General features: G+C 46.7%; 1 protein-coding gene and 1 pseudogene across 2 annotated transcripts in view; one reads left to right on the forward strand and one right to left on the reverse strand.

The window, feature by feature from the left end:
• The window catches only part of LOC309794545 (BRD4-interacting chromatin-remodeling complex-associated protein-like), an 85,161-nt gene extending 77,075 nt beyond the window's left edge, over window positions 1–8,086 (forward strand). The window contains exon 5 of the transcript XR_014292132.1: window positions 7,724–8,086. The gene's annotated coding sequence lies outside the window, so the exon portion shown is untranslated. The remainder of the gene's footprint in view (window positions 1–7,723) is intronic.
• Window positions 1–13,657, reverse strand: part of LOC309794548 (zinc finger protein 541-like) — a 30,252-nt pseudogene extending 16,595 nt beyond the window's left edge. The window contains exons 1-3 of the transcript in view: window positions 8,098–13,657; window positions 3,931–4,174; window positions 440–2,295 (exon numbers count right to left, since the gene is read on the reverse strand). The product of the transcript in view is annotated as a zinc finger protein 541-like (transcript). The remainder of the gene's footprint in view (window positions 1–439; window positions 2,296–3,930; window positions 4,175–8,097) is intronic.
• Window positions 13,658–19,290: the final 5,633 nt, after the last annotated feature.

The following is a 19,290-nucleotide window of genomic DNA, read 5'->3' on the forward strand; positions in this document are numbered from 1 at the left end:
GTGCCAGGCCTGCAGTAGGGGCTAGTCGGACTTGTGGACCTGTGATTCACAACCAGAATAGACACAGCATTTCACGTACAAATATCAAGGGTAAAGGAGCTCTGCCTTTACATTCTCTGAAGAAGTGAAGGAGGCAAATCCAAAAGGAAGCGAAAGGCAGAAAGAAAGCAAACAGAAAAAGTTTAGTGAAGAAACATGACGCAAAGTGTCTCTGACAACTCTAAAGCCCTGTTCTGTTTTGTGTGTGTGTGTTGCAGGGCGGAGGGTGATGGGAGGAACCATCATTTCTCTGGACCTTCATTCCCCCCTCTGTAAACAAACTGCATCTGAGGATTTGCTGAGGTTAAATACAGTGCCTGGACAAGTCAGAAACACGGACTCAGGTAAGGACGAGACTCTGCCCCCCGCATGGTCAGGTCCCGTGAGAGGGCCCTGGTACCTGGATCCTGTTGAGTATCATCAGCTTGGACTTGGAGTCCCAGGGGGGATCCGCTGGAGGTCCGGCCAACGACGAGAAGGAGGCCATGGCTACCTGGCTTGGAGAAGCTGCACAGCAAATATCCATTTTCACTTTCTCCTTCCGGAAGTGCTGGGCCCCGGAGTTGCCAGAGAAGAGCCTGTAGCCTCCGCCCCAGGAGCAGACCGGGCCCTCTCCACCTTTTGTGGCCCCGGAAGCCGTGCCATTCTCAGCCTGGGCCTGCTTCCCTGGGAGGTGGGCTCTGGATGGCTCCTCCCCTCCTAACTGGGTCTGATGCAGGCCCCGAGGGAGAAGATGTCCCTAGGTCCAAGGTCCCTTTCGAGGATCTCAACTGCTTGGCCAGAGAGGAGATGTCTGGGTTTCCAGGAGGGTCCAGGGACGCCGCCGTGGGGGCAGGTGGAGCAGCAGCCACTTTTGGTCTTCCCTTTGTGTCCTGGCTCACGCTGCTGGGGGAGGGCTCTGTGGGTAAAGCGGGTGTGGATTTTCTCCTGCGGGCTAGGGATCCCTCTGGATCAGGGTTCACGGGGCCAGCATGGAGAGAGTCAACAGTGGGTGCCACAGGTGGGGGTTGCTGTGGCCACGGCCCCTGCAGTGACTTCAGGGCAACTCGATTGCCGTCGGGTGTGGGAAGCTGGGAGGAGGCGGCGGCCACCTGGGTGTGGGAGAAGATCCGCTGGGACTTGGTGATCATCTGGAACACCTGCATCTGCTCGTGGCTCACCAGAGACTCCTGAGACTTCAGGACCAGCTGCTGGAAGAGCGGTGTGGCATCCGACGGGAGGCCGCTGGACTTCTGGCCGTCCTGGGTGCCAGGCTTACCAGGGTTCTGCCACGAGAAGGAGTCGCAGTCGAACTTGCTCTTCTTGGAAGCCCAGGAGTCGTCTTCCCCGCTGGTGCTGACATATCTGGGGTCGCCCGAGGCCTCCCCCTGGGCCTTCAGGAGCGTGGGAGGGAAAGACGGCGTGTCCTCCAGACCGGTGCACTGGCTGGGTGAGGGCTCCCCAGCAGGGGAGTCGCTGCTGAGCCCGGGGCCCGGCTCGGAACCCTCCCGGGACGGCACTGCAGAGGGCTTGTGGACGACAAACATACTGTTTCCTTTGCTCTTAGGGCAGCCCGACAGGTTTCAGAGCCACTGGAAACTGTGGCTTGATGGCTGGGAACTGGCGGGGACAGTCTGGCCATGGAACAGAGGCAGGCAGGCGGGCAGGGAGCGCCCTCGGGCCAGCCCTCCAGGGATGATGGGGGCTGGAGCAGCGGCAGCTCCGGCTCGGCTGGGTCGGGGCCGCTGTTCTCCGCTGCCCGTGAGTGGACGGCTGTGAACACGTCCATGGCAGGCTCCTTCCGTGGGGGCCGGGGCTCCTCGGGAACCTCAGTGCCCAGGGCTCCTGGGGCCGCCGGGGTGCTGGCTGGGCCGCAGGAGGAGGACCCTGACGAGGGCAGGGAGGAACAGGCCGTGATCCTCCCTTCGCCGCTGTCTGAAGGCCCTCCCAGGGCTGGCCCGGGAGAAGGGATCTTCTGGCAGATGATGCTGCTCACGATACAGCGCAGGAGGTCTCGGTTGGACAAGAGGGAGATGGGGGATGGGGCTTCCGGGGGCACCAGGGACCACAGGCTCGCGGGTGCGGGCTGGCAGGCCACCTCGTGCGGGTGAGTTCCCGCAGGGCTCCTCCTCCGGAGGGGCCTCCTTGAGGATGCACAGGCCGTGCTGGACCTCGTAGTGCCGGCGCACGGAGCGGTAGTCGCTGTAGCTCTTGCTGCAGCCCTGCTCAATGCACACAAAGGGCTTGGACTTCTGGTGGGTGAGCGTGTGCCCAGTCCTGGAATCACATGAGAAAGTTAGTGGGTGTCTCGGCGTGGGTCACCCACTGCAGGAGCCCAGGCGTGTCCCCAGGGGGCAGCAGCATCGCAACTCAGAAACTGTGCTCAGACCCTATGAGGAAAGACCCCTGCTACGGCCAAAGCCGTCTGGAAGGGGGAGCTCTTGCCCTCACCCCTAAGCAAACCCCTAACCTGAGATTAAAAAAATCAGTGGGAGCCAAGTCAGAGTTCCCCAAAGTGGGTTCCTAAGGAACACCAGTCTCCAGAGTTGCTCCCTGAGGACTTGGGCTCAGCTGGCAAATAAGTTTGGGAAAAACACTCTTTACTTCTTGGAGGTTCCTAGGAGCAAACTGAAAAGCCACAGAGCAGATAAAGAGATATTTGTTGAACTTTCCATGTCTCTCAAACTTATTTGCCCACAAAACCATTTTTTTAAATAGACCCGTTTAGCATCCCCGAGAAGCAGAGAACCAGAGTTCTGAGAACAAACTTAAGGAAACGCTAACTTGGGGATGATCCTTCCTTGAACAAAGGAGTCTTCGCCTTCCCACAGGAGTCCTCTAGACAGCTACCTGGGAGCCCCACAGCAACAACAACAAAAAGCCAAATGTGCCTATAATTTCTGCAAATATAAACGAATGCAAGTATGTATTATATTTACATCATACTTATACCTGCATTAATATATTATAAATATAAACAAATGGGTAAATCACCCTCTGGGTTCCCAACAATCCTACTCCGGATGGTTCTAATCAATGGAACCAAGTAAATAATGAAACCCTTTCCCAAACGTGGACCCTTGGCCTCCATCTGAGGGAAGCAGCAGAGAGGGCATCCGGAGACCCACTTTCTAGCCCTGTTACCAGCTTGTGACAGGAGTAAATCATTTCCCATCCTTAATGGCGAGAGGGGAGAGGATACAATGAAAGCGGGATTCATCGAAGGCTCAGTAAAGGCTGGGGGAGCTGTAAACATGCAAGGGATCGTCCTCTCCCACTTACGAGTCTCTCAGTTTGAAAGTCTGTCTCTCCTCCCTCGGCAGCAAGAAAAGCTTATCATTTCTAAGACATGAAGAAGAAACGGAATTCTGCTCCTCTTACACTGAGCTTGCTTTTGAAAGTCAAGTTTAAAAAAAATCGAGTTAATAAAAGGTGGAATTAAAAGAGGAAAAAAGAGAGTGAACACTGCATTGCCATGTTCTAGAAACAGGCATTTCAGAACCCCTCACGCCCTGGTGTTATGCCAACATATATTCCTCATGGAGTGCATATCTGTTCTGCTCAGACACCTACCAAGGACTCTGAAACTTTCTCTACACAGTTAGCCCAACTCCCTCCATGACAAAATTGCCTCTGGAGTGTGTTTTGAAAGCACATGGGTCCTGCCTGCAAATCGCAGCGGCGCTCTCCTCACTGCAGTGAATCTGGAGGCTGGGGAGGGCGGGCTGTCCGGGGCAGTGTAGGCCCTGCCCCGACAAATACTGACCGTGGTACGAGCACAGGTCGCACACACCTGGGACACTCGACGGTGGGGGGCGGTGCAGGTGGATGGGATGGGATGCAAAAGAACCAGGAACACGCCCAGCCCCCAGCAGCCCCCTGAACAGATGTCCCGACCAGACTCCTACATACAGGTGGTCCTGACGCTTAAAGGCCTTGCTGCAGATTTTGCACACGTGTCTCCTCTCCTGGCTGTGCGTCAGGTAGTGCTTGCTGAGAAGACTGGCGCTGCTGAACACCTTCCCGCAGAGGCTGCAGTCCAGGAGTGGGTTCTGAGGGGACCTGTGCTGCCGCTTTCCTTTCCTTGTGCTCCCAGACGTGGCCCTGCCTCCTTCGTTAGCCTCTTTGGGCACCTTGAGCACGCCTAGCCCCAGGTCTAGACAGAGGGAGAAAGCACAGGTTATGACATCCGGGAACATCGGAGCCCGGGCGGAAGCACTCTACCACCCTCGGACCAACTTCAGCAGCTGAGTCCAACTCAGGGAGTTGGCCGAGAACCCCAACTTCAGCAGCTTCACTTGCAGAGAAGACCAGGCTTAGCACCAGGTGAGGGGGAGAAGGGACCCTGGTCAGGCCACACCTCCAGGGCGGCACCCAATCTTCAAGCCACACTTGGGGGGTAAGGGAGGGGACAGCAACAGTCTGAGAGCTTCCAGGACAGAGTGACTCGACAGGCAGGACTTCATGACGGTAACATCAACAGCACACTTGCAAGTGCAATCCAGAAATGCACAATGCAAAATCTTAGAAAAGTTTAAGTCCTTTCTCCCAGCCAATTCCACTCTGGTTTTTTAATTAAGGAAATTAAGGCAGATCTGTACAAATTAACGGAGATCTTGCAGTTAACTGCAAGCGAGTTAACTGCAGCATTGTTTTTCCTGGTGAAATGTGAGAAACCACCTAATAACTGACACAAGGGAAGGTGGGTGACTGCATTCTGGTCTCAGTGGTCTATGGCTCAGGCATTTAAGATACAACTGTAGGAAAATATCTGATGACGTGAAAGGATGTTCATGCTGTACCACTAAGTGCTGTGCCACTAACAAGAGGATTGCTGAAAAACGGAATGATCTAGTCTTTAGAAGGGACAAATAAATTTGAATACAAACAAACAGAATGGGATTCATTGGTAGCATCATGGATCAACTTAATTTTCCTTTTCCTGTATATCTGAATTTTCCATGTTTATGTACTTCTTGGGTAAATGATAAAAGGTATTTCCACGAATCACCTCATCAGAGGAACAGGTGAAGAGGCTGGGAATGTCCATGTGGGAGAGGGAGATGTCTTCAAGTAGCTGAAGGGCCAGGATGTGGAGGAGGGAGCACACTGCTTCTGTCTTGCTACAAGGGGCAGAGCTAGATTTGATGAATAAAAGGTAAAGAGAGGGACTTCCCTGGTGGCGCAGTGATTAAGAATCCGCCTGCCAATGCAAGGGACATGGGGTCGAGCCCTGGTCCAGGAAGATCCCACATGCTGCGGAGCAGCAAAGCCCGTGCGCCACAACTACTGAGCCTGCGCTCTAGAGCCCACGAGCCACAACTACTGAAGCCCACGCGCCCAGAGCCCGTGCTCCGCAACAAGAGAAGCCACCTCAATGACAAGCCCGTGAACCGCAACGAAAAGTAGCCCCCGCTTGCTGCAACTAGGGAAAGCCCACATGCAGCAACGAAGACCCAATGCAGCCAAAAATAAATAAATAAATTTATATTAAAAAGATGTGTAAAAAAAAGTATAGGGAAGCTGATTTTAAATCACTAGAGACGTAAGGACAGTGGATACAAGACCTAAGAACTCTGCAGGCTTGCTGCTGTGTTCCTAGCTCCTGGGATTCCCATTCCTGTACTCGTAGGCACACAGTAACTATTGGATGGATGAATCATGGAAGAGTTTTCTACCCCTTAAGATGGATTAGACTGCCTCACGTGATAGCAAGTTTAAAAACTGCCCTTCATCTAGGATGCAGCAGAGGCTGGACCCAAGAATCCAACAGGTCAGGGCGTGCATACTGCACTAAAGGACCCCAAATGCTAATTCTCTGTGGCTGAGATGTAGCTTGAGAGACACAGCAGAAAGGAACCTCGACTCTCATCCCAACTCTGTCTCTGGCCATTTGTCACTTAACCTGTCTGGTCTACATCTTCTTCATACGAAAAGCTGCTGTGTTGAGTGGTCGAATGATTCTAACAGTTTAAATGAGGGAAAATAGGACTCCCATGTGGGAAAGTCCTTGCCTTGATAACTTACTTTTAAAATGTTCATTAGAGGACTTCCCTGGTGGCACAGTGGATAAGACTCCGCGCTCCCAATGCAGGGGGCCCGGGTTCGATCCCTGGCCAGGGAACTAGATCCCATATGCATGTGGCAACTAAGAGTTCGCATACCACAACTAGGGAGCCCGCCTGCCACAACTAACACCTGGTGCAACCAAATAAATAAATAATAATAATTTTTTTTAAAAAAGATGAGTATTTAAAATAAATAAATAAAAATCAAATCAAATCAAATCAAATGCTCATTAGGACCTCCCTGGTGGCACAGTGGTTAAGAATCCGCCTGCCAATGCAGGGGACACGGGTTCGAGCCCTGGTCCGGGAAGATCCCACATGCCGCGGAGCAACTAAGCCCCTGCGCCACAACTACTGAGCCTGCACTCTACAGCCCGCAAGCCACAACTACTGAGCCCACGTGCCACAATTACTGAAGCCCGTGCACCTAGAGCCCGTGCTCTGCAACGAGAAGCCACCGCGGTGAAGAGCCCGTACACCGCAAAGAAGAGTAGCCCCCGCTCGCCACAAATAGAGAAAGCCCGCGTGCAGCAACGAAGACCCAACGCAGCCTAAATAAACAAACAGAAGGTTTTCTCTAAAAATAAATAAATAAATTAAATGCTTATTAAAGCAACTGTTAAACTAGAGAACAAAATGTGGTTTCAAAAAAATTGGCAGGGACACTGAAAAACAGGCACACTGAGTCACTGGCCCGGGAAGCCACTTGCTCTTCCCAGAAAGCATGTGCACAAGCTCTAAAACTGTGTGTGTTCTCCGACCAGCAAGCCTACAGGGAGGAATATGTGCGAAGAACTCATCCAAGAGAAAAAGTCAATGGAAAAGTTATTCACAGATCCACTCTAACAGTCTATCAGGCAAGAATATGGTCCGACAATACAATGGAATAACCATTACAATGACAACCGAATAGTCTACCTTCATATAAGAAAGCAGACTCACTAAGTTTTAGAAACTTCAAATGAATTAGACACTTAATACATCTCTGCAAAACCATGTGTACCCTAGTGGCCTCACCTACGTTTTTTAAAAATCCACGTGTGGGAGCCATGGTGGGGATTTTAATTGTTATTACTTTTCTTTATTTTCTAACTTTTCTATATAAATATATATCACTTTCTAATTAAAATATATAAGCATATCTATTTCTATGAATCTGAATTTAAGTTAGAGAAGTGTAAAGAGTTAAAATTTAACGTTCAGTGGATGTTTTTTAACAAGGTAACCAAAAAAAAAAAATCCTCAAGTTTAAAACAAATTAGGAAAAATTGAACTAGATTAATGCTTTGTAACATTCACTGGGGGGCACAGACCCATATGAAAATCTGGTGAAATATCACAGTTTCTCTGCCCAGCAAAACGCACACGTACTCACCCTAGCAGCATTTTTAGGTAATTTCTGTGGTTCAGGTTGAGAACCTGAATTACTGTAACCAGGCCTGGCCCAGCACCTGCAATACCAAGGATGGCCTTGGTTTCTAGGATTTCACATTTAGCCATGGTTCCAACACGGGGACAAGGCTAACGGCTTGTCTACATTGTGTGGAGTGCGGGCCTCGGCAGTCTTTCATTCTAGCGAGTATGCAGGACAGTTCTTGAGCTGCTGATCCCAATTAACATTGACATTTGTTCTGCAGGGCTGTTCCGGATGTGGCCTTCCATGCGTGTGGTGTGATTATAAATACGAAGGAGCTCTAAGCAACTTACCCAAGAACCCATGAAGTGGGTTAAAAACAAAAATCAAATTTATCCTCTGGCGGAAGTCTGAAGGTAAACCAAAAGGTGATGTAACCAACGTCTCTGACTGTTCCACTAGTTCTCCCTTTGCTCCTCCGCTGCGGAAGAGAAAGACTTAGAACTGCATCAATGGACTGTGGGAAGGTATTCTAACAGTAGTGGTAAAAATCACTACCATCTGTCCAGTGCTTCCCAGCCTGCAAAGCGCTTTTACTTTCATTTCTTCTTTTGCTTCTTACCGCTGGCACTCTGGGGGGAAAGCAGAGTGGGTATTATTGTAAGGCAGTCTGAGATTCCGGATCTGCATACTCCACCAGCGGCTTCATGGAGTCACTGTCCTTCCCTGAATACACGGACAGGGCATCCAAGTTGTCCTCCAGCATCTCGCTGGGCGCGTCAGGCATCAGGAGGCTGGGCTCCAGGTCCAAGTGGCTCAGGCCGTCGTACAGCAGGTCTCGTGAGCCAGGCCCCAGATCCCGGTTGAGGGTGTCGCTGCATTTGAGCGCCTGGCTCTCGGGAAACGAAGGGAGGTGCATCTCGGATGGAAGGGTGCCCTTGTCCCCCAGGCTGCACTGGTCCATGGCTCTCCACTACCAGGTCTCAGCCAACAGCTACTCTCTAGACAAGCAAGGCTGTGTAAGGAGTCAGGGAGGAGAGAGCTCTTGGTGGTGTTTATTTCCTGAGAATGAACGAGGAGGAATCACAATTATGAGATGGCAACACACATGGTGGATAGAGCGTGGACTTGGAATTCAAACAGACCTGTATGGGGGTTTGTTCTCGGCCACTTAACAGCCACATGACCTTGGGCAAGTCACTTAAGGTCCATGAGCCCTAGTTTCCTCATCTTTAAACTGAGCATAAGAGTACCTCCATCATAAGAGTGTTGTAAGGAAAAAGCAACCGAAATGTCCATCAACAGACGAATGGATAAAGAAGATGTGGTACATATATACAATGCAATATTACTCAGCAATAAAAGAGAACAAACTAATGCCATCTGCAGCAACATGGATAGACCTAGAGATTGTCATACTGAGTGAAGTAAGTCAGACACAGAAAGACAAATATCATATGATATCACTTATATGTGGAATCTAAAAAAAGGGGGATACAAATGAACTTATTTATAAAACGGAAGTAGAGTCATGGATGTAGAAAACAAATTTATGTTTACCAGGGGATGGTGGGGGGAAGGGATAAATTGTGAGATTGGGATTGACATACACACTACTATATATAAAACAGATAACTAATAAGAACCTACTGTATAGTACAGGTAACTCTACTCAATACTCTGTAATGGCCTCTATGGGAAACGAATCTCAAAAAAGAGTTGATATATGTATATGTATAACTGATTCACTTTGCTGTACACCTGAAACCAACACAACATTGTAAATCAACTATACCCCTACAAAAATTTTTAAAAAAGAAGAAGAAGAAAAAAAAAGATTGTTGTGAGGAATAAATGAAAGGATTTTGGCAACATGGTGGACTAAACTGACCTCTTTCTCCAACTATAAACACATAGAGATATGAGAAAAGACCATTTTTAATACAGAGTCAAGCTCAAGAGACAGGTAAGACCCCAAGTGCCAGCAACAATGAGGAAACTCAAAGCCACAGGTGCGAGCACAAGTTGGCCCAAGGGGAAAGTCAGACTCCAATACAGGGCCTGGAACTGTCATCCAATACGGTGGCCACCAGTCACATGTGGTGATGACACACTTGAAATGTGGCCCCGAATTGAGACCTGCTGTGAGTGTCAAATACACTGGATTTGGAAGACTTAGTACCCCAAATAATTCATTTTCATATTGATTACATGTTGAAATGAGAATATTTCGGATCTACTGGCTTAAATGTAATATGTTATTAAAATTAATTTCATCTACCTCTTTATTTTTTAATGTGGCTATCTGCAAATTTTAAATTATATACATGGCTCATATTATATTTCTCTTAAAGGGCACTACCCTGGAGGCTGGGACCTGAGGTTGTAACAAACACATGGAAAAGGAAACAGGGACTTGAGTTCACAGGCAAGGGAGACCTGGGACCCTGGAAGAGCCAAGCCATCCACAGGAAAACTAAATAAATGAAAGAAAAACACCGCACACAAGCCTTGAAAAGCATCACAAGAACTAGTTCAAAACAGGACGAGAGACAACAAAACCTAGCAGAGAAAAGAAGACACAAGGGGCAAGGACTTTTTTAAAAGAAACAAATGAAACTTCTAGAAATGAAAGACTTTTAAATTTAAAACTCACTGGGAGGGTTAAACAGCAGATAAACAGTGCTGAAGAGACAAATAATGAACGGGCAGAGCAATCTGAAGATAATTCTCCCCCAGAATTCAGTGCAGAGAGAGAAACAAATGGAAAATACAAATGAAGAAGCAAATGCAAAAGTCCAACATATGCCTAAACGGGGTCCTGAAAGGGAAGAGGAGAGGATGGAGAAGACATGGTACCTCAGGATGGCGGAGGGATTTCCAGAACTGCGGAAACACAGGGCTCCAGACTTAAAGATATGATTCTTGAAGGTATATGGTTAATCATGAACAAGCACTGCAAGGCCAGAGCAGGACAAAAAAAAAAATGAATTCACTCCTCGACACACAAGCAGAACTGCAGAACCCTAAAGACCAAGAGAAAACCCTAAAGACTACCACGAAGACCAGGCAGATCCTTTACAACTTCTCAACAGAAACGAGGCTAGAAGACAAGGACTACCACCACCTGCAGACTGAGGAAAGGCAGGAGTCAGCGCAGAACTCAATGCACAGGAAAACCAGTATTCAAGAGTCTACACAGACTTTTCCAGACAAGGCATAAGACTGTACCTTGTAGACTTTGGCTCAAACACTACCACAGGTTTTGAATCATTTAGTAAAAACAAAAAGAAAGATGAAGATTAACTTCATACTTTAAGTATTCACACTCAAAGAATCTAACCGTAACCGCCAGACAAAAGGAATAAACTATGTAACATGTAAACTAGTAGAATTGATCCTAAAAAGAAAAAGAGAGAAAAGAGTCAAAATATTAAAATCAGAAATTAAAGAAGGGACATCACTCATGATCTTACAAAATTAAAAGGATTGTAAAGGAATACTATAAACAACTGCATGCCAACAAATTAGGCAACTCAGAGAAAAACGGACAGATTTCTAGAAAGATAGAAATTACCAAAACTGACTCGAGGAAACAGACTATCTGAAAAGACCTATAAGGGTAAAAAGCTTGAATTACTAATTGAAAAACTTCCCACCCATGCCAGCCTAGAAACAGTGAAAACAATCTACCTTGTCTGAACTGTGGAAAATAGTAAGGTTTACAGCAACCAAGCAAACACTTATCAAGAGAAAGGTGAATGAACCACCCCCGCTTCCCCACTCTCCAGCTCAGCAGTGATTCTGAAGACAGCACCCCCCTTCTCTTGTGGGTTCCTGGTGTGGGAGGCAGCAGACAGGACCTTGTTCTCAAAGAACTGAGGCTGTCTGTCCTGACCTGTCAAATAGCTGCTGAAGGTCTAATGAAAAGGTGTTGCCTTTGGGAGTTGCCTTCTGAGTTGTGTCTAACTCAGAATTTGCTCAGAGCAGAGAGTGGCCATGGGGAAGGCATTTGTCAAAAACATTCAAGGCAGTCAACCAGTCACTGCAGCCTGGGGCAAAGGATATTAACTGAGGCCGACAACAGACAGCACTGAAAGACAGGGAGAAAAGCTGGAGAGTGAGATGCTTTGGGGAACAAGGGCTCTGAAAGGGCTCCACACTGGCAGTTTCTTACAAAGCTAAACATAAACAGGGCCTTACCATACCATCCAGCCATCGCACTTCTAGGTATCCACCCCAATAAGCTGAAAACTTATGTCCATACAAATGTTTATAGCAGCTTTATTCATAACTGCCAAAAACTGGAAGCAACCAAGATGTCTCTCAACAGAAGAATGGATAAACGAACTGCGGTACATCATATAATGGGATATTATCCAGCAATAAAAAGCAAAGAGCTATTGGACTTCCCTGGTGGCGCAGTGGTTAGGAGTCCGCCTGGCGCTGCAGGGGACACGGGTTCGATCCCTGGTCCGGGAAGATCTCACACGTCGCGGAGCAACTAAGCCCGTGCGCCACAACTACTGAGCCCACGTGCCACAACTACTGAAGCCCGCGTGCCTGGAGCCCACGCTCCGCAACAAGAGAAGCCACCGCAATGAGAAGCCCGTGCACCGCAATGAAGAGTAGCCCCCGCTCGCCGCAACTAGAGAAGGCCTGCGCACAGCAATGAAGACCCGATGTAAGCTGTAAGCTGCCTGCTGAATGTTGAAGGCCTGTCCCAACACTCACCCAGAGGTCAACTGCAGAGACTGTGAGTTGTCTGATGTGGGGTTTGTTTGTTTTGCTTTGAACATTTAAGGAAATCTCTGTCAAATGTCTCTTTGGACACTTAAGGAAATCTCTGTCAAATCTCAGAAGAGAGACTTCACTGACCACGCGTGACAAAAAATACAGTCTTTCTAAAAATAGCCTAGAGAAGTCACTAAACGAACAAACAATTAGAACCCACACTGGACAACAGCAAAGCCTGGGGTGGAGGTGCGGGGGAGAATCTGATTCCCAGAGGTACCATATTATAATATTCAAAATGTCCAGTTTTTCAACAAAAAGTTATGACGTATGCAAAGTATGGAGAGGGCCATCCATTTCACATAAATGGCATCAAACAATATGCAGCCTTTTCTGTCTGGCTGCTTTCCCTAAGCATAGCATTTTCGAGTTTGATCCCCTCCCTTGGGGCACATATCATCACTTTATTCCCTTTTATGGATGAACACTATTCCACTGTGTGGATAGAACACATTTTCTTCATCCATTCATCTGCTGATGAGTATTCGGGTTGTTTCCATTCTGGGCTATCACGCGTAATTCTGTCCATAGCGAGACATTTAATAAACGCTTGACGACTCACTGATAAATCGAGTGGATCCTAGAATAACTGGAGTTTGGGCTAGTTTCCTAGGCCATAGGTTTCGACTGTTTTTAAACCTTTCATGTTGCAATGGAATAGACTAGCTGCAAGTGTAACGTCTGAGTGTCACATTATGTGTCCACCTGTGTGTCTGTGTTAAGTAGCCTACTGAGGGGGCTCAAATTAAAGTTCAGTGCAGGTCTGAAATCCTGTACCAGAACTCCGGGACCCAAGTGAGTTTCAGAATTCACAATCTGAGGGATTCAGAAAGGTAAATCAATGCATACGCCACACTGTAAGTAACCGCCAGTGGGTCCAGGGCAGCACCTGGTGACCAAGTCATTCTTTCTGCATTGAAACCCTGACAGCTCAGAGTAAACAGAATAAATAAAGACAGGAACGAGCAATATGTGAGTTCAGGTGTGGCCACAAAGAGGTCTGAGCCACCTCAGCATTTTCAGAGCTTCTGGGAATTCTAAATTGCAGACAAGGGAATGTGGATGACAGAAGTTTATATTTTAAGGCAAAGTGAATTTCTCTGCCAATTCCAAAGTTTCTTCTACAGTGCTGCTCTAAAGTGTTCCCAGCACTCCAAGGGGAAAAGAGCCCATCTCCTTCACCTCCCGACTATAAAAACAAGCAAATAATATAAAACATAAAGCATTACTTAAAAGGAACATAAAGCAACGTCTTCTAAAGTAAAGCTGTAAGCGTTTTCTCCTGGTCAGGCAGCACACCAAGTGCTCTTCGGGCCTTAATTCACTCACCCCTCGCAACGACCCCGAGGTCGGTTCTATCATTACTCCCACTTTGCAGAGAAGAAAAGGGACTCTGAGAGGGTAAATCATTTGTCCACAGCCACACAACTAACAGGTAGTTGAACCAGATCTTAAACCCAGATTATTATTTTTTTTGTATATATATTTTTTTGCGGTACGCGGGCCTCTCACTGTTGTGGCCTCTCCCGTTGTGGAGCACAGGCTCTGGACGCACAGGCTCAGCGGCCATGGCTCACGGGCCCAGACACTCCACGGCATGTGGGATCTTCCCGGACCGGGGCACGAACCCGTGTCCCCTGCATCGGCAGGCGGACGCTCAACCACTGCGCCACCAGGGAAGCCCAAACCCAGGTATCTTGACTTTAGAGCTTGTGTTCTTACCCGCTGCACAATACTGACTCCCTATAAATTAATCTGTAGACCGCACTGCACCAATTATACTAGAAAACACAAAAGGTGCCAGTGGGGGCGGGGTGGAACACAGGATTATGTCTCGGGATTTCCCCAATGCCGAAATCGCCTTCCTTCCAACATACTCCTACAGTCCATAGAACAAACTGGTCCGGTTACAACCTCAGGCAGGCACGCCAGAAGTCCAAAGGCTGGGCTTTGACATTTACATCCTTTTCCAGATAGTAAAGCACCCCCCACCCCCGCTCAACCAGTACTGAACTTGCTCTTGTTCTGTCAACAGATACATTCAATTCAACAAGTTTTAGCACCTTCTATGCACAGAGCTCCCCGCTACTCCCTGTAGGGCAGGGTTTCTGGTCCCCGGGAGACATTCCCAAGCGTCCAACTACTCTTTACAAGAATTTTGTAATTTTGTGCTTTCGTTTTGAGAACAATCTAAACAAGAAAATCTGTAGATCTGGATTACTGGATTACCACTTTGTAACCCAGTAATACGACCATTTGGTTTCAATGCCCGGGCTTTGTTTGTGATTGCACTAATGCCACTGACGCTGACTAGGACTACTTTAATTGCCGCAGGCTAATGAGAAGGGGACAGAGGTGGACTGAGCTCATGATAATGCTTTTGGGCTCAACTAAAGCCAGTGGACATCATGGTACAAGTGGAGGTTTTGCTGCAGTTCAAACTGAAAAAGGGATGGGAGATCTGAGATACCACAGGGGCTGTTAAACCCAAAAGGGCCCGGTGTGGCAGTCTGCAAAGTATTTGTTTCAAGGAAGCCGTTAAATTCCAGCAAAATAGCAGCCCTCTCATTAAATTAATGTTTGTAATTTGAGTTACATTAGTTTGGTTGCTTTGTTTCTATTTGATTGGCAAATTGACTGGCTTTATGGTGGCATGAGAGCTGTAAGCTTTAGGAACTTGTGCCTCATTTTAGCATCATTTAAGCCTTGTTTAATAGTTTAAAAAACAGTTTAAGTCAACACTGAGGATCCAAAGCAATTTTTTTTTTCTTTTGAAAAAGGCCTATCGGGGCTTCCCTGGTGGCACAGTGGTTGACAGTCCGCCTGCCGAGGCAGGGGACACAGGTTCGTGCCCCAGTCCGGGAGGATCCCACATGCCACGGAGCGGCTGGGCACATGAGCCATGGCCGCTGAGCCTGTGCGTCCCGAGCCTGTGCTCCGCAACGGAAGAGGCCACAGCGGTGAGAGGCCTGCGTACTGCAAAATAATAAAATAAAATAAATAAAAATAAAAATAATAAAAAGGCCTATCATTCCACGACTGGTGGGGTAGGAGGAGAAAGAGATTCTCCTGTGAAATGCTACAACCTCTTGGGAAAGTAACCCACCATAGATTCTAGACCGCAGCCATAAATCCACAATTAGGTAAATAATATTTACTGAGGCCTTGTTTGGAGGGAAGGGAGAGAACAATTTCAATATCTACCTGTTCTATAAAAATGTTTTACTCAGCCTGCAGTAAATTTCAATATTTTTCAATTAGTTACCAAGTTGAAAAATCTGTCAGAGTTTCTTTGGACAGAGTGTCACTGTCCAAAAGAACTTTCTGAGCTGCTGGAAATGTTCTAAATCTGCATTGTCCAATGACAGCCACTCAGCACATGCAGTTAATGAGCAGCTAGAAATGCAGCTAGTGCAACTGACAAACTAAGTTCTTTATTTTATTGAATTTTAATTAAGTTAGCTACAAATGGCTTGTGGCTACCACCTGGGACACTGCATTGAAAATAAGGTTATCCAAATTCTATTTAAAAACCTGGGGAAAAATATCTGATGCTCTGTCAACACTGAGTCCACAAAGCAACAACTGGCTGGAGCTGAGAAGCCACAGCTGCCTTTAGACACAGCATGCGCTCTCCAGTTTGCCACAGTCCTCACCACTCCCTAACCTCTCACACCTGGCCATAACGCTCATCTATATGCCCTGCCCAGCCCCTCGAGACATCTGAATTTATGACACGGATTTGTGCCGTTGCCCTTGACCACCTTCTCTTCACTCGGCTTTACCAAATGAAACGCTTCCAAATAAGACCGAAACGCCCCCTCTACTGCAGAGAATACTCCCAACATAACTAAGTCTGAGATTATTTCCCCCTCCTCTGAACTCTGATAAGCACTTGTCTGAAAATCCATGTAACACTCATCCTGAATGGCTTCAAATTTTAATTATCTTTCAGGTTCTTCTATTTTCCCCCGGACTATAAGCTCTAGGATGACTTTGACTCTACCTTATGTGTCTATACTTCTTATAGCATCTTGCTGGTCACAGCACTCTGATCAAAGAAGGCTCTCAGCATCCCTTTCCTTATGAGTGACAGGATTCCATTGGGCCACCTCTCTTCCTCTTTGAGCAGCCCTAACCTGTTGGTGTGTCAGCTTTGCCACCTCCCCCCCCCCACCAAGAGCCACCTTCTCTTCCTCTCTGTGCATCAGTGTTACCAGGGAGACAGTGATCATGTCTCAGTAACATCAGGTTGTTGGGAGCTGGGAGGTAGGAGAGACTTGCAGCTTTTACCCCGCCGATGCCAATTCTATCCTTATTTTCCCACTCCAAACATTGTTGTAAACTACAGGCTTCTTTTGTTTAACCTACACAGGGTTTTAAAAAATTGGATCAAAAAAAAAAGAAAAGAAAAAAAATTGGATCAGATTGCCTGAATACCCCAAAAATAAAAAATAAATAAAAATTGGATCAGCCACCAACATTTTTTTTAATGGGGAGATTACACCTAGAGATATGGCTTTCTGGCTTCTCTTGAAAATGATTAGATTTGATATTCCCGGATAGGTAATAATAGGATAGAGTGAGGGACAACGGCCATCTCTGGATGGGGCAATGGCCTCCAGGTCCCACAGTCCCCACTTACCTTCCGGCCTGGCCCCCATAATAACCACCATCATAAGACTAAGAATAGCAGCAAACATTTACCAAAGCGTTATCATGTTTCAAGCATCACTGCAATCACTTATATATCACTTCATTTAATCCCCACAACATCCCTTTGAGGCATAAACTGTATTATTGACCCTATTTTATGGATGAGGTGAATAAAGTCCACACAAGTTAAGTAACTTGTCCCAAATCAAGCTTAGCATTCAACCCTGGGAAGTCTGACTTCAAAGCCCTCACCCTTAACCACTCACTCTGCTGTGATTCCACGCTTGACGCTGGGATTCCTGCCCTATACTCTGCACTTACATTCTTCAGTTGAACAACCAAGGAAAACTCCTCCTCTAGCCATGGAACCAATATATAATTTTAACCGTAAGTTTCACTCATTTCCTCTGATCGCTCATTTAAAAAGCAGATATAAAGCTTATGCTGGAAAACAGAACGACATAGAGGAATCAGAAGGCTATGACTGCACTTGCCAGAGAGACTTCTTAAATAGAATTAACTAAACGAGGAAAAGAGACATCAAAGTTTCTCACTCCACAAGCTCTTCCTACCAGAAAATGCAGACAATCGTTAAAATCTAGAATAGACATTTTCGTAGTGAGGACAATGAGAGGACCCCCGGGGTCCTCGAGAGTCTTTCACGGAGTCTCTGAGGTCAAAATTATTTTCATAACAATATTTAGATGTTATCTGCCCTTCCCATTCAGTGAAACTTTCCAGGGGCTACAGGACTTATCTCAAAAGGCTGAATGCAGAAGCAGATATAAGACTCCAGATCACTCTAAAAATGTAAAACGGGACTTCCCTGGTGGCACAGTGGTTAAGAATCCGCCTAACAATGCAGGGGACACAGGTTCGAGCCCTGGTACGGGAAGATCTCACATGCCGCAGAGCAACTAAACCCGTGAACCACAACTACTGAAGTCCATGTGCCTAGAGCCCGTGCTCTGCAACAAGAGAAGCCACTGCAATGAGAAGCCTGTTCACTGCAATGAAGAGCAGCCCCCGCTCACCATAACTAGAGAAAAGCCTGCGCACAGCAACAAAGACCGAACGCAGCACCCCCCAAAACGATGCCACTATTCTTGCTAAATTTTTTATCTTCTGAAATATAGTTTTTTAATTAAAATGTCAATTATGTTAATATATAATGGGTTTACTATTGCTATTTTTAAATGAATTAATTTTTAAAAATTTATGTTTAAACTTTTAATACAGCAAATATCAGCAGATACAGTTCACATGCACAAAAATACCCTGAGGTCTTCAATAATTTTTAAGTGTAAAGGGGTCCTCAGATAAAAAAGTCTGAGAACTGCTGCTCTGAAGAGAAAAAGTCCAGCACGGACGCATGGGTCCAAATAGGTGTGTATATGTGTCTAACCTAAACCCAAAATTCCAAACTGGTGGCCAGTAACGTGTTTTGCAAGCTCCCACACCTTGGTGTGGCCTTTAATAAGGTCTTTAAATACTTATATTTAAATACTTTAATAATTTAAAATTTAATAATTTTAATAAATATATTAAATATTTAAATAAAGGTCTTTAAATACTTATTAAATTGGTTGTCAACATTTAAAGATCAAAAAGCTTCACATAAAGACAGTGTTCTGGTTTCTTCTGGAAAAAAAAAAAAAGAAAGTAAAAGTTCTGGCAACACTGCCCCGACACTTCCACTTGGCCATTTCCACTGGCTGGCATCGCTTAGATGGGGAACACAATCTTAGGTTTGCCAGTCTGGGCCTTTACCTGCCCATCCCCTGCAGGTATCTAAGTTGCTGAGCTAGAGGGAAAAAAAGGGTTTCTTTGCAATAAATGATAAAACATACACCAATCGAATAAATGTCTGCATTCCTACAGAGCAGTCAACATGTACGAGAAATAACCCTTTCCCTCATCTGACCTCCCAAAGCAGCAACTTCTAATGGTTTCACCATTGGTACAGAGACCCTTGCATTGATGAGAAACCCTTCTGCGAAAGAAAGGAATCCATCTGACAAAGTGGATGTCCTCAGACAAATGCAAAGGGAGGAAACTCACCAGGAGAAGTGCGAGTGAATGAAAGAACCTCGAGGGAACAGGAGGGCCCAGTTTAGGTCGCACAGTGAAGGGGGTTCAGGTGACAGACCATTAGATATTTCCTCCTGGAATGCTGGATAATCAATTCGGGACACTCATCCAACTTCTTTTGCCCTGAAAGCAGGTGGTGGAAAGGCAGGGGCAATCAGAACTTGGGTCGCCAAAGCAAGGGCACAGGTGTAAAACTGGGGGAGATTGGCAATTTGGGGAAGAAAGAAGAAAGCAATACTGAACTGGGGAGATCTAGGTAGGAAAAGGGATTTTGTTGTTAGAGGAGTTATCTTCTTTCTTTCCGTATTT

The sequence above is a fragment of the Mesoplodon mirus genome (assembly GCF_964341445.2).
Source record: "Mesoplodon mirus genome assembly, chromosome: 19".
NCBI lineage: Eukaryota > Metazoa > Chordata > Mammalia > Artiodactyla > Ziphiidae > Mesoplodon > Mesoplodon mirus.